Source organism: Heterocephalus glaber, unplaced genomic scaffold (genome assembly GCF_053883595.1).
Source record: "Heterocephalus glaber isolate CG9 unplaced genomic scaffold, H.glaber_assembly_v1.0 deba00001613, whole genome shotgun sequence".
In the NCBI taxonomy this organism is placed as follows: Eukaryota; Metazoa; Chordata; class Mammalia; order Rodentia; family Bathyergidae; genus Heterocephalus; species Heterocephalus glaber.
Genome location: NW_028258384.1, coordinates 10,949,461 through 10,965,207, shown reverse-complemented (window position 1 = coordinate 10,965,207; position 15,747 = coordinate 10,949,461). Strand labels below are relative to the sequence as shown.

At 35.2% G+C, this 15,747-nt stretch overlaps 1 pseudogene across 1 annotated transcript; it reads left to right on the top strand.

Moving 5' to 3' along the window:
• On the top strand, positions 1–15,356 carry LOC101709500 (purine nucleoside phosphorylase LACC1 pseudogene; annotated as a pseudogene). Its single transcript, XR_015445547.1, has 2 exons — positions 1–26; positions 295–15,356. The product of XR_015445547.1 is annotated as a purine nucleoside phosphorylase LACC1 pseudogene (transcript).
• Positions 15,357–15,747: the final 391 nt, after the last annotated feature.

The window sequence follows — 15,747 nt, the reverse complement described above, 5'->3', positions numbered from 1 at the left end:
ATGATGAAGCGGTCAGAGGCCTCCAGGTAACATACTTGCTGCTTCCTGGTTTTGCTGAAGGGGGAAGAAAGGGGAAGCCGCAAAGCCTGACAAAGTTTGCTGCAGACCGGGTGTGCATTCTTGTGTGAAGCGCGAGAAGGGAACTCTGTCTGCGATGCTGACACTCTGAAGGTCCGAGTTCCCTGGGCGATTATTTATCTGGCATAGAAGTCTTCTTTGAAGAACTTTGTACAGTATTGGGGGATGACAGAGGCAGTTTTGGTTGATCTGTTTGGTTTGGAATTGAACTCTCAGGAAAATTGCCATCGACATTACTGAAGATTTTCAGGTGAAAGATGACCTTTTGAAGCAGTCCACTGAAATAACCATGACACAGCTCCTGAACTAGAAAAAATCCAGGATAAAATAGAAATATATTTGTGAAATCTGCCAGGACTGAATGGAAAATTAATTGGTAGTACATCTCCTTTGATCCCAGTAGTTCTGAACAGAGAGATCCTAAGGCAGTTGTTCAAGAAAATCTGCATAGATTGACGAATACTGCAGGATTTAATGTAGAAAAATTTTATCAAGTAAAGACTGATCATGCTAGTGAAGTCTGGATTATGGGAACAAAAGGAACTTGAATTTTATGATGGAATAATCACAAATCAGTCTTGGTGCTGATTGTATACCTATAGTTTTTTGCAGATCCTGTCAAAAAAGCATGTGGGGTTGCTCACTGTGGCTGGAAAGGTACTTTGTTAGGTGTTACTATGGCCACAGTGAAGGTTATGATATCAGAATATGGCTGTAGTTTGAAACACATTATTGTTGTACTGGGACCTACAGTAGGACCTTGCTGTTTTACTCTTCCCAGAGAATCAGCAAATGCATTTCATAATCTTCATCCTTCATGCATAGAACTGTTTGACTCACCAAATCCCTATATTGACATTTATAAGGCCACCAGGATTCTTCTAAACTGAGGAATTCTTCCAGAGAATATTCAGCACCAGAACCAAGATCTCAACCTCTGTACATCCTGCTATCTGCAAGCTTTTCTCCTACATCTGAGATGGCCTTAACTTTGGTACATGGATTGGTTCCATATCAATTAGAGAATGAGATACTTGACTAGATTTTGCATAACTTTTCTTCTTCCTTCTAAACTGATGACAAGAAAAAAATTAACTGATTTGCATAAAACATAGAGGATTACAATGGACAATTCATCTTTACAGTATATTTTCGTTATTATTGCCAAATCCAAATGAAATTTTTATTTAATTCTAATAACTGACAAAATTAGTATGACATTTTATAGATGAAAATGGTTCTAAAATGTTGTTCTCCTTATTATATAAATGAGGAATAAGTTTGTTGAACATTTATCAGATGCTTTCTACTTGTCAGGTATTATCTTAAGCATAAGTTAACCAAAATGACTAATACCTTTTCCCTTTGAGTCCAATGCACTGCAGGAGTTAAACTTTACAACTAAAATTTAATTTTAATAGCAATAGAAGAGTAAAGAAAGAAGAAGGGTTAATTTTACCCAAAAGGCAGGGTAGAGAAGGCACTACAGCAAAAATGACATGTGGGTCCAAACTATGTATAGGCTTTTAATAAATGAAGAACAGCCATAGCAGTAAGGAAACATCATGAAACAGAGAATGAGACTGGAAATGTATACCATGTCCTAGAGACAGCACAGTGTGAGCAGACTGAGACCTGGACAAACAGGTTAGGAATAGATTGGTAGGAGGAGTCTCAAATGCCATGTCAGAAATTTGGAGTTTATTTTCCAGGCAATTAGTAGGCATCAAAAGCAGAGGAGCTTATTTATTTCCTTGCTATCCTGTATAATATGATGGATTTATATTGTGAGACATCAGAGCAGAGAGATTAAATAAAAAGCTAGTAAAAATATTTCAAACAAAAAATGATGAAGTCCCAATAAAGCAGTAGAAATTAAAATGGAGAAGAGTAAATAGATTAGAGAGACATATCAGAGGCATGGAATCAATAGGTAATAAAATTGTGAGGTGAGGAAGAGTAGGAAAGTCATTGATGATTCCAAAATTTCTGCTTAGGTAACTACCAAGACTATCAGCAAAGGGAGGGAGGGGGTTTCAGATACAAGAAAAGGATAATGAGTTTCACCTTATCACAGAATAAAGTGCATCTGGATAGAAAATTTTGGTCAACAATTAGAAATATAGACCTGGAATTTAGGAGGGAGGCTGGGAAAAACACATAGATTTGGAAGTTGGGAAAGTGGAGATGATGCCTGAATCTATTGGAGCTTGCTGGGTCATCTAGGCAAAAATTAGGATGCTTGGGCCAAAAGGGGTCCCAAGGATACAGCCTCATAAACACCTGCATTGGGAAAGTGAGAAGCTGAGTGGTGAGGAAAAAAATAATAGAAATAAAAAACAAAAAGGCATTGTCATTTTGAGGAATCCAGAATAGGTGTGGGAGGTACTCAAAGAGATCTTCAAGGATAAAATAAAGCTAGAATTGAGAAGAATCCAGTGGATTAAATTATTAAAGCTGTCTGCAGCTAGTACAGCTGAGGTAAATTTCATAACATTGAGAAAGAAGACACACAGATATTGACTCTAACTTGACAATTTTTACTTGAGAAGAGAAAATAAAGGGATTTAATTTTTTATGGATAGTTTTATTTATAGGCTAAAGATAAATGTTAAGCTACGTTTAATTTGGGAAAAATATATTTTTAATGTAAATTGTTATGTTACATCTTGAAAAGATTTTTTATGTTCTGCCTATATTTCTTACATATATATTGTATAATAACAGCAAATATTATTTTCTTGGCATTTACAAAGGATTTAAATGTGTATTGCCTCATATACCTCTATAATTACTATGAAATACATAGGTTAGGTGTTATCCCTTTTATTCACATGAGAAACAGTCTTGTAGGGGTGAAATTCACATAATTTGTGGTAAGATTAGAACATATATTTTTGTGACTTAAATCTGTCGGATTTTACAGTTAAGGCTACCTAAATTTTATTTCTACTTTCAACTTTATATTAGTATCATTGATTCATAAATCATTTAAATTTTTGAGGCACTGTCATAGATTTAAAAAACATATTTATAGACCTCAAGATGTTTAATGTAGTGAAAAGTGACAGTTAATAAGTCAGAGGTTTCAATACTGTAATATGTGTTTTGAGTTTGCCACAGGTTGGTACCTTGTTTAGTTTAATTCTTCTGTGCATCTCATACCCCAGTGTGAAGTCTAAATAAATAAAATACTTCATTTCTTCTAATTCAGGGATGGCACTGAACACAAATAACACAGAAATTTCAGACTCATGCAAAATATTGTTTAGTTAGTCGTCACAATAAAGATTAAGGAATAATTTCACACAATGAGAAAGCTTGATGAGTTTCTAATTCCCTGTGTATTATTTTGTTTAAAGTTGTAAATTTACAGAGTAATAGGCAGTTATATTTTATTTAATGTTACATGGTATTCCAAAACCAAATAAAATTATTATTTATTATCTAAAAATATGCAAGTTGTGTAAGTTATAACATTGTTACTGATTTACTTGCTGTTGCCAGGATGCATAGATGTTGCTAATAATAAGTTTTCTATGCATGCCAATATCCACATTTCCTTTGTGTTATTGACAATAATGCTGTTCATTCAAAGATAACTGAGTACTGAGCCAATTACACTGCATCCTTCCTTCCCAAATTAATGGAAGTGATCAGATACTGACTGGCACAGAGGTAAAGACTTCTCGTGTGCCATGCCCAGAGTGTGTCACTGAATAACAGATGCAGCACAAAGGTGATCTACATACTAGCAAAAAGTTTTTTCATTATAAGCACCTACAAAACTCAGAACAAAAAAACCAAACAATAGAAACAGGAAAAAAGGCAAGAAAATGCCTCCAAAATTTCCCCAGTCCTCCAAAGCTGATCTAGTGGACATCAAGAGGGAGGAAATCAAAAGCCAAACATATGTTGCTTGGCAAGCTTAAAAAAAAGATAATTGAATAGATAATGGAAGTAATAAACATGGTCAGAGACTTTACAGAAGAAACTAATAAAAAGCTACCTGAGATTAAGAAAGTAATACAAAACACATGAGCAGTTTAGCAAAGAATTAAAGTTCATAAAAATATTCCAAACAAAATCAAGGAAATTAAAAATTCTATTATAAGTATGGACAACACAAGGGACCAATGTGAGAACAGAATGTCAGCACTAGAATACAGTAGTGCCGTCAGAGACCAATCCCTCAGAGATACCATAAAAATTACAGAACATGAAAAATAGATCCAACTGCTTCCAGTTGATGAATAAAAGACTTCTTTAAAATGAATTGGAGTTAGTGAATAACCAGAAGATCGCACAAATAGCATAAAAAGCCTGTTTACAGAAACAATTGAAGAAAGCTTTGCAAATATAGGGAAAGAATTAAACATACAGATAAGTCACACTTATGGAATCACAGATTTCCAAGGTCAGAAAAGAACTTCTCTACAATACATCCTAGTCAGAATTCCAGAAGTACAACACAAGGACAGAATTTTAAAATCTGATAGCAAAAAGCAAGGAATACCTTATAAAGTTAATCTCATTAGAATTATAGAACTCCCAACACAAGCCTAATCTTACCTAAAAGGCTAGGTAAGATTGAAGTGTTTTAAACCCTGAAAGAAACAATTTCCAACCCATTCCTGCAAAACTATCTTCCTCAAACGCTGGAGAAATAATGACTTTCCATCACAAAAACCACCTTATGAAATTCATGACACCAAGTAAGCACTAAAAATATCTCATGGATATAACAGAAAGAGACAATGAAACCAACAATGACAAAAAGTCTAGAAGAATGAATACACCTGGCAGGGTAAGCAGTTAAGTAAAAGGGGGGGGAAAAGGAAATTAGCAATCGAATTATAGTAATGATAGGAATGTCAATAAAATTCAATAATACTTTTCAATATGAATGGTCTAAATTTCCCCATCAAAAGACGCATATTGATAGAATGGCCAAGAAATCAAACCCAAGAATATGCTGCACATAAAAAACACATTTAAATCCAAAAAGAAATTCACAGACTAAAAAAAATCAAAGGTTGGAAATCAATATTCCATATGACAAGAGCGCAGAAAGTTATCCTAATTTCACACAAAGTGAAGTTCAAGCCAAAATTCATCAGAAAAGTCACTACATATTGGATAAGAAAAAAACTCATCAGGAAGAGATAACAAATACAAACAGATATTCACCAAATACCTGTGCATCCAACTTCATAAAATAAACAATAAATTTACAAAAGAGATCAGACAAACACTAATACAATTATGGGGACACTCAGTACCTTATTATCAAAAATAGATCAACTACATAAAAATCAACAAGGATATATCAGTATTGAACCAAACCTTCAAACAAATGGAATAGATATTTTCAGAGCTTTCCACCAAACAACAAAAGAATACTCATTCTTCTCTGCAGTACATGAAACTTTATACAAAATAAATCACATACTAAGCAGTAATTATTAAGTAAACATAAAAGAATCAAAAGTACACTGACCATATTATGGGATCATAGTACAATGAAACTAGAAATCAATGGCAAAAGAAACCACAGAATTTATGCAAACACATGAAAATTATGCAATAACTTATTTAATAATAATGGGTCTCAGAAGAAATCAAGGAATAAATTTGATATTTCCTAGAACCAAATTAAAATGCCAATACAACATAACAGAACCTTTGGGACACAATGAAAGCAGTCCTAGGAGAAAAGATTTTATTTGTAATTTTCCACATTAGAAAAATATGAGTCCAAATGACAAACTTAATGATGAACTTCAATGTCCTAGAAAAACAAGAAAATTCTAAATCCAAAACTAATAAAAGGAAGGAAATTATAATGATCAGAGCATAAGTAAATGAACTTGAGACAAAAAGCACAACAGAATGAATTATTCAATCAAAGAGCTAGTTTTTTGAAAGAATAAACAACAGGTAAATTTCTAGCCAATTTTACCAAACAACGAAAAGACCCAAAGCAACACCATCAGTAATGGAAGAGGCGAATTCATAACATACACTACTAAACTCCAGAAGATTATTAGTAACTACTTTAAGAACCTACACTCTAATATTTTGGAGAATTCAGAAGAATTGATTAGATTCATAGATACATATGAATTATCAAAACTGAAGGAAAAGATATTAAAATTCTGAAGAATCCAGAAACAGGCAATGAAACTGAAGAAAAAATTTTTAAAAACTACCACCTAAGAAAAGCACAAGTTCTGATGGATACACTGATGAACTGTACAAGATTTTTAGGGAAGATACCATGCCAATAATCTTCAAACTCTTTAATGAATGTAAAAGTGAAGGAGTACTTCCAAAGTCACTCCTGGAAGCTAGCATTACCTTGATTCCAAAATTAGACAAAGATCCAACAAAAAAGGAGAACTTCAGGCAAACTTATTTAATGAACATAGATGCACAAATATTCAAGAAGATATTAAAAACTAGAATGTCAAAACTCATCCCAAAGATCATTGGGTTTTTTTCCCAAGTAAGTTCATAGGTACATTTTAGGTATAAAATACAGTTACATACATCATTGAGACCTTGTACCATTACATGAGTATCTTGGTTATTATTTTTTCCCCTTCCCCTGCTCTCCCTTCACCCCCTCCATGCTTCCATTTTGCAAAGACTTTGTTTCCATTTTTTTTCTTTTCTCATATTTTTTCTTTTCTCTTTTTTCCTTTCCCCTACCCCTTCCACTTCCCCTGCTGCTTTAGACCTTTACTTCTTATTACACAATATCAATTATACATTTTTAAAATTACAATATCAAGATCTAGGAGACATTACCACAGATTTTACAGAATTTAAAAGGATATAGAAAGCATATTACAAAAATCTGTTTTGAAATAAATTTGACAACTTCCAAGAAGCACCTTGGAAGACAAATTAATGAAACTAACTCTGAAGGAAATATAAAATTTGAATAGCACCTATTAAAAAAATATAGTCCTAGTTTGAAAACCTACCTATATGACAGCAACAGCCTAATATACGTTTTAACTGATGAATTATATCAAACATTTAAAGCAGAAAAAAAAGAAAAATTTCTCCCCTCATTTTAGGAAATCAACATTGTGCTAATCCTAAAATGGGATAAAGAAAATAGAAGAAAAAAGTATGAACATAGATAGAAATTTGCTTAACAAAACAAACTATTAGAAGTCAGATCTGGCAGTATGCAGAAAGTGGTCTCATTATAGGGATGGCAGTGTTGGTTCAGCATTGGAAGATCCACCCCCAAAGACATCATTTTAACAGAGGGAAGGAAAAAGCCATATGATCCAGTCACTAGTTGGAGGAAAAGTATTGGACTAAATTCTACAGCTGTTCATGGTAAAAGCTATCAGGAGACTAGAAGTATAACAGAACCTTCTCAGCAGATTAAAGATGGGTACTCCATACTTCCAGCAAAAATTCCTTAAATGAATGGAGAAGATACAATGCTCTCTTTCTCCCTAAGGTGGGGAACAAGGGCAGATATGCCTTCTCTTCATCTGTCCATTAAACTTTGAAACCTAGGCCTAAACCAAAATAGTCTGGCAGTAAAATGACACAATTAGGATAGGATTGGCAAAGTAGAAGCAAAATCTTCACATGTAGATGAAATGATCATCTACAGAGAAAATACTAAGAAATCTGTAGGAGCCCCTAGAACTTGTATTTGAATTTATCAGGATTATTATACAAGGTATATATAAAAATTCAGATCTATGTATATGTGCTATTAATGAAGAATTGGATATTGAGATTTAAAAGTTATGTAGGAGTACAAAGGACCTAGAAAAGTAAACAGAAAAAGAAAAATAAAGTGTTGGAAGATGCTTAGTACTTAATTTTAAGACTTCTTCTAAAGCTACAGTAAACAAGGCAGTGTTGGCATAAGGAAAGATATATAGATCATTGGAATAAAGCAGAGAATCTAGAAATAGAACCACACATATATGGTCCACTGAGTTTTGAAAGATTATTTAACATTAACATTTTATAGGATATAAACTCAATTCAAGAGCTGAGGAAAAGATAGTATTTTCAGCAAATGGCACTAGAACACCTGGTATCCATTTATAAAAAATTAACCTCAACCCATTATTTCCATACATAAAAATAACTTGAAAGGATCTATGAACCTAAACATGAAAGACTAAAACTATAAAACTTTAAGAAGAAATTATAAGGGAAAATGTTTATGAATTTAGGGTAGCCAAGAACTTCCTAGGATACAAAAACATGATGAATAAAAGAAAAAAATTGATAAATGAGATTCCATCAAAATTTAGAACTTTAAATGACATCATTAAAATCAAAGTAGTCCTTAAACAGACCATATTTACAATGCATATAACCTATGACCAGAATATATAAAGAACTCTTACAGCTCATTAATAGACAACCCATTTAAAAAGTAGACACAAGAAGATGATAAATAGCAACTAAAGCACAAGGAAAGGTGTGCAACACTAGAATCACAAAAATACTAATCAGTACAATAACAAGATTGAATTGTACACTCATTAGGGAGATAAGATTAAAAGTTTTAAAAGCCTTGTCATGACTGTTTCTTTTTGTTGGATTCTCCCCCTTTGCATTTAATTTGTCATGCCCAACATATTCATTCTGCTGGGCTTCCTGGGTTGTGATCCTCATTGTCTTTTCCTAGGATATTGTCTAAAATTTTTTGGAGTGTTGGTTTGGTATTCATGAAATTCCTGAGGTGCTCTTCATCATGAAACTATCTTATTTCTCCATCAGTTTTGAAAGATAGTTTTGGGCCAAGTGGTTGTAGCCTGATGAACTTGCTTCCTCTGGCTTCCTCCACCAGCTTGCAATGAAGACAGGCTTGTGACCAAGACAGGCTTGCGACCAAGACACAGTGAGGAGGATCCCCCCCCGGGCACACCCACCAGCCCCAGCTTGGCCACACGGATGCCTCCAACAACAGCCCCCCCCCCAACTCTGGCCTTCTGGTTGTGCAGCTACTTGGTTCCACACTGCAGACACACAGGGGGACAAAAAGCCATTGTCCTGAGCTGCAGAAGTGAACAACAGAAAGAAGGCCTCTCTCAGTCTCCATGATGAAAACAAGCCCACTGGAAAAGTGAAGAGAATCTCTGCAATAAAGGCACACCAGACCACCATGCTTGGTAAGTTGGAGGGATCATCAGCTCCCATCGGAAACTGGAATTTCTTCAGAGGAGAGGCAGCTGAAACCTGCAATTGAACCTTGCAGAGAGCACCTGTGCAGGAGGACAGGGAGCTCAACTTGGGACTTGCAGCCAGAAATCTGCCTGAATCTCACAGGACTGGGACTAGCTTACTCATACTCACTGACTTATAACTGCACAGTGCTGCCCACATTGTCAATTGTGACAGGAGAGACATACCATGAAGGAGGCCCTTCATTTTTAAAGGTGATAGATTAATAACTACCACAAATTGTCAGTCTCTAATGATGAATTTGATGCTATGGTGTTGCTGATTGTATCACTTGGGCTAAGATGTTGTGGTTGATATAATCAGTTGTCCTTCCTGGTATAATGAAAATGAGATAGCCTCAGAGCTGTTAGAGACTCAAAACCTAAAGACCAGCTATATCTGGAAGACACCTCGGAGAACCAATCATTCCATAAGGGTTCTAAATACATCAACAAAGATACTTACAATAAACAACTTCAAAATATCAACCCAGGAACTAAACCAAGAACAGTACCAAAAACAAAAATGAGAAGACATTAAAGCAAATCACAAACTCAGACTTCCATCCCACAAAAGGCAAATTCTGGGGGAAATGAGGTGGAAAAGTCTGATAATCAAACACCTGAACACCCTGAACTAATAGCACAGGAAGTAACAAAACAGATGAATGAGGCTCTAGAAAAATTCAAAGCAGAAATAATCCCCCAGATCACTGCAGAGACAGGGAGCAGAGTGAAAGACATGTTTAGTGGCTCGAGTACAAAAACTGATAAAAAAAAAAATAGATGAGCTCAGAATCATGCTGAAAGCCATGAATGCCCAGCATAAGAAAGAAATGGAAACCATGATCGCCCAACATAAGAAAGAAATGGAATCCATGAAACAGATTCAAACATATATTCAGGAGATTAAAAACTCCATTGAAAGCATGCAGAGCAGATTACGAGAATCTGAAGATAGAATATCAGATATAGAAGACAGGATTTCAGTGAAGGACCATGAAAACAGAGATTTCTTAAAAATAGTAAGGGACCATGAGAAATCAATTCAGCAGCTGCTAGATGATGCAAAGAGGAATAACATAAGACTGGTAGGAGTCCACGAAAAAACAGGAGAAAGTACAATTGAAATAAAAAAACTGTTCACAGAAGTAATAGTAGAAAACTTCCCAGAGAGAGGTGGAAAATTGGACATACTGATAAAGGAGGCATATGGAACTCCACCAAGCAACAATAAAAAAAAAATCTACACCTAGACATATAATAGTCAAGATCCCAGAAACCCAACAGAAGTACAAAATCCAACAAGCAGTTAGAGAAAAGAAATAAATCACCTACAAAGTAAAGCCCATCAGAATCACAGCAGACTTCTCAACACAAACCCTCAAATCAAGGAGAGCCTGGAGTGAAGGATTTCAAGCCCTAAAAGAAAATAACTTCCAACCTGGACGATTGTATCCGGCAAAATTATCTTTCAAAATTGATGGGGAAATTAGATACTTCCAGGACAAAGAACACCTGAGAAATTTCATGAACACCAAAACAGCACTCCAAGCAATTTAAAACAATATCCTAGAAAAAAACAATGAAAGTCACAACTCCATGAGCCCCAACAGAGGGAAGCCACCAGGCAAGGTAAGACACTCAATGGAAAGGGGGAAAACTAAATAAAAGAGCCAACAAAAGTAAAACATCATAACAAGGATGAATCAATATCTATCAATTATGACTTTCAGTATGAATGGCCTCAATTCCCCAATCAAGAGAAATAGACTGACAGAATGGATTAAGAAGCAAAATCCAGCAGTATGCTATATACAAGAAACACACCTAACTCAAAATGAAATTCATAGACTGAAAGCAAAAGGATGGAAAACAGTTCTCCGCATGACAGGAACCCAGAAAAAAGCAGGGGCAACTATTTTACTTGCAAACAAAGTAGATTTCAAAGCAAAACTAATTAAGAGAGACAAAGATCGTCATTACATTCTTGTGAAGGGAACAATCCAAGAGTAAGAGGTGACAATCCTAAATATATATGCACCAAATACGAATACCCCAACTATACAAAACAAATATTAATGGACATGAAAAACCAAATAAGAACTAATATAATTGTAGTGGGGGACCTCAATGCCCCACTATCACAAATAGACAGACCATCTAGACAAAAAATTAACAACAAAATTCTAGAACTGAACAAAGCTATTGAACAAATGGACTTAATAGATGTTTACCTAGTGTTCCACCCCACAAAATGAGAATACACATTCTTTTCAGCTGCACATGGGTCAATCTCCAAAATAGACCACATGATAGCTCATAGGCAATGTCTAAGTCAATGTAAAAGAACTGAAATTACCCCCTGTATATTATCAGACCATAGTGCAATAAAATTGGACATCAATAACATGAGAAACTGAAAACTCCCACAAACACTTGGAAATTGAATAACACCCTCCTGAACAACCAATGGGTCACAGAGAAAATTAAAGAAGAAATTAGACTGCTTCTACAAGTAAATAATAATGCCAGTACAACATACAGGAATCTATGGGACACAATGAAAGCAGTTCTACATGGGAAATTCATAGCAGTGAATGCCCATATTAGGAAAACAGAGAGAACTCAGATAAATAATCTAATGCAGAACCTCAAAGTCCTAGAAAAAGAAGAGAATAACAGACCCAAAGCTCACACAAGAGAGGAAATTATAAAGATCACAGCAGAAATCAGTGCAATGGAGACTAAGAATGATACATAAAATTAATGAATCAAAGAATTGGTTGTTTGAAAGAATACATAAAATTGATAAACCTTTAGTCAACCTTATCAAAAAAAGGAAAAAAAGGCTCAAATCCATGCAATTAACAACAAACAAGGGGAAGTCACTACAGACTCAGCAGAAATCCAGAGGATCATCAATACCTACTTCAAGAGCCTGTACTCTAATAAAATGGAAAACAGAGAAGAAATGGACAGATTCCTAGATACACATGAATTGCCAAAGCTAAATGAAGAAGATATCAAAATTCTAAACACCCCAATTACAATGAGTGAAATTGAAAATGTAATAAAAAATTTACCAACAAAAAAAGCCCAGGTCCTGATGGCTTTAATGCTGAATTCTACAAGACATTTAAAGGCTATTGCAACTACTCTTTAAACTCATCAAGGAAATTGAAAGGGAAGCAAGCCTTCCAAATTCATTCCTGGAAGCAAGTGTGACTTTGATTCCAAAACCAGGGAAAGACCCAACCCCAAAAGAGAACTATAGGCCAATCTCCCTAATGAACATAGATGCAAAAATCCTCAACAAGACACTGGCAAACAGAATACAGAGGGTCATCAAGAAGATCATACACCCTGACCAAGTCAGATTTATCCCAGGGATGCAAGGATGGTTCAACATTTGTAAATCAATAAGATTAACACTAGTAATACTAGCACTACATTAACAGAGTCAAGGACAAAAACAATATGATCATCTCAATAGATGCAGAAAAGGCATTTGACAAACACCAACACCCATTCATGATAAAAACCCTACAGAAAATTGTCATGGAAGGTGTTTATGTCAACCTAATTAAGGCTATCTATAAAAAACCAACAGTCAACATCATACTAAATGGTCAAAAACTGAAAACTTTCATGCTAAAATCAGGAACAAGACAAAGATGCCCACTATCACCACTCCTGTTCAATATAGTTCTGTAAACATTAGCCATAGCAATTAGAAAAGAGAAAGAAATAAAAGGAATAAAGATAGGAAAGGAAGAAGTGAAACTGTCATTATTTGCTGATGATATGATACTTTACATAGAAGACCAAAAAAACTCAGCCAAAAGACTTCTAGGCTTAATTGACAGATTCAGTAGAGTAGCTGGATATAAGGTCAACACTCAAAAAACAATAGCCTTCTCATACCCAAATAGCAGACTCACTGAGAGAGAAATTCGGGAAACAATTCCTTTTGCAATAGCATCCAAAAAAATGAAATATCTAGGAATCAACCTAACAAAGGAAGCAAAAGACCTCTACACTGAAACCTACAGCACTCTGAAAAAGGAGATCAAGGAGGATACAAGAAAATGGAAAGACATGCCTTGTTCATGGGTAGGAAGAACCAACATAGTGAAAATGGCCATATATCTAAAACTAATATAGAGATTTAATCCAATGCTGATTGAAATTCCAACAATATACTTCACAGAACTAGAGAAAACACTCCAAAAATTCATTTGGAACCAGAAGAGACCTAGAATAGCAGAGGCAATTTTGGGCAACAGAGACATGGCCGAGGGTATCACAATACCCAACTTGAAGCTATACTACAAAGCTACTGTGATAAAAACAGCCTGGTACTGGCAAAGAAACTGACCGGAGGATCAGTGGAATAGATTAGAAGATGCAGAAACAACTTCAGAGATACTCAGCCACCTCATCTTTGACAAAGGAGCCAACCACCCTCATTGGACCAAAGATAGCCTATTTAATAAATGGTGTTTCTAAAACTGGATTTCAACCTGCCAGGGATTAAAACTAGACAGATATCTATCACCATGCACTAAACTAAGATCTAAGTGGATTAAAGATCTAAATATTAAGACAGAAACACTCGACTTGCTGGATGATAAGTTAGGTAGAACCCTTGAAGATATTGACATAGGAAAAGACTTTATGAACAAAACCTCAATAGCAAGGGAACTAGCAGAAAGAATCAACAACTGGCATTTCATCTTATTAAAAAGCTTCTACACTGCATGGGAAACCACCAACAGAGCTTAGAGACAATGTACAATGTGGGAAAAAATTTTTAGCAGCTGCAACTCAGACAAAGGGTTCCTATCTAGAATATATAAAGAACTGAAAAAAAAAACCAGACTCCCCAAATTCAAATACCCAGTTCAAAAATGAGCATCTGAAATGAACATTTATCAGACAAAGAAGTAAAAACAGCAAAAAATACATGAAAAAATGTTCAGCATCACTGGTCATTCGAGAGATGCAGATGAAAACAACTCTGAGATTCCACCTCACCCCAGCAAGTATGACTGTTATCAAGAAATCAACCAATAACAAATACTGGTGGGGGCGTGGCGAGAAAGGAGCCCTTCTCCATCATTGGTGGGAGTGGAAACTGGTGCAACCACTATGGAAATCAATGTCGAGATACCTCAAAGACCTAGGGCTGGAGGTCCCATTTGACCCAGCTATTCCCCTGCTGGGTATTTTCACAAAAGAATTAAAAGAATCATACCACCGATATATATGTGCACACATATTTGTAGTGGCACAGTTTGTAATAGTTAAAACTTGGAAATAGCCCAAGTGCCCATCAATTGGAAACTGGATAAAGAAGATGTGTTTTTTTTAAATGGAGTATTACTCAGCCATAAAGAATGAGAAACTAGAGTCATTTATAGCTAAATGGATGCAGATTGAGGCCATACTCTTAAATGAACTAAATAGGACACACATGGCAGAATAGTTTCTCTAGTGTGAGAAACTGAGAGTGTAAATAAGGATTAAAAGAATTAATAACTAATAATTGATACTTTGAAATAGGAAAAGATCCAAAGGGGTAGGGGCGGTTGGAAGAGTTGGGAAAAGGAAAGAATGGAAAGGAAAAATTAGGAGAACAGAAAAAAAATGGAAACAGAGTCTATGTAAATAGGGGAGGGTGGAGGGGTGAAGGGCACACAGGTAATGGGGAAAAAATAAGAACCAAGATACATCATGTACAGGTACATGCACCCAATGATAAATGTAAACGTATTGTGTACCTAAAATATACCAATAAAAGAACTTAAGCAAAAAATAAAACAAAAAACAAAACAAAACGTAGTTTTGCAGGGTACATCAATCTGGGTTGGAGGCTGTTTTCCTTTAGGGCTTGAAATACATCACTCCAAGATCTTCTTGCCTTGAGGGTTTGCACTGAGATGTCTGCTGTGATTTTGATGGGCTTTCCTTTGTATGTGATTTGTTTCTTTTCTCTCAATGCTTGTAGAATTTTGTTCTTCTGTTGGGTTTCTGGAATCTTAATTATATACTTATGTGTAGATTTATTTTGATCAAGTCTAGTTGGAGGCCTATATGCCTCACTCATCTGTATGTCAAGTTCTTTCCCTCTGCTTGGAAAGTTTTCTGCCATTACTTCTGTGATCAGTTTTTTTTATGTCATCTGCACTCTCTCCTGTTTCTTCATTGACTCCAATCAGTCTTATGTTATTCTTCTTTGCATTGTGTAGCAGCTGCTGGATTACTTTCTCTTGGTCCCTTACAAATTTAAAGCAATTTTTCTTTTCCTGGTCACTAATTGCAATCTTATCTTCTATTTCTGAAATTCTGTCCTCACACTGGTTCATTCTGCTGCATAGACTTTCAATGGAGTTTTTAATCTCCTGGAAATCTGTTTGCATCTGTTTTATGGATTCCATTCATTTCC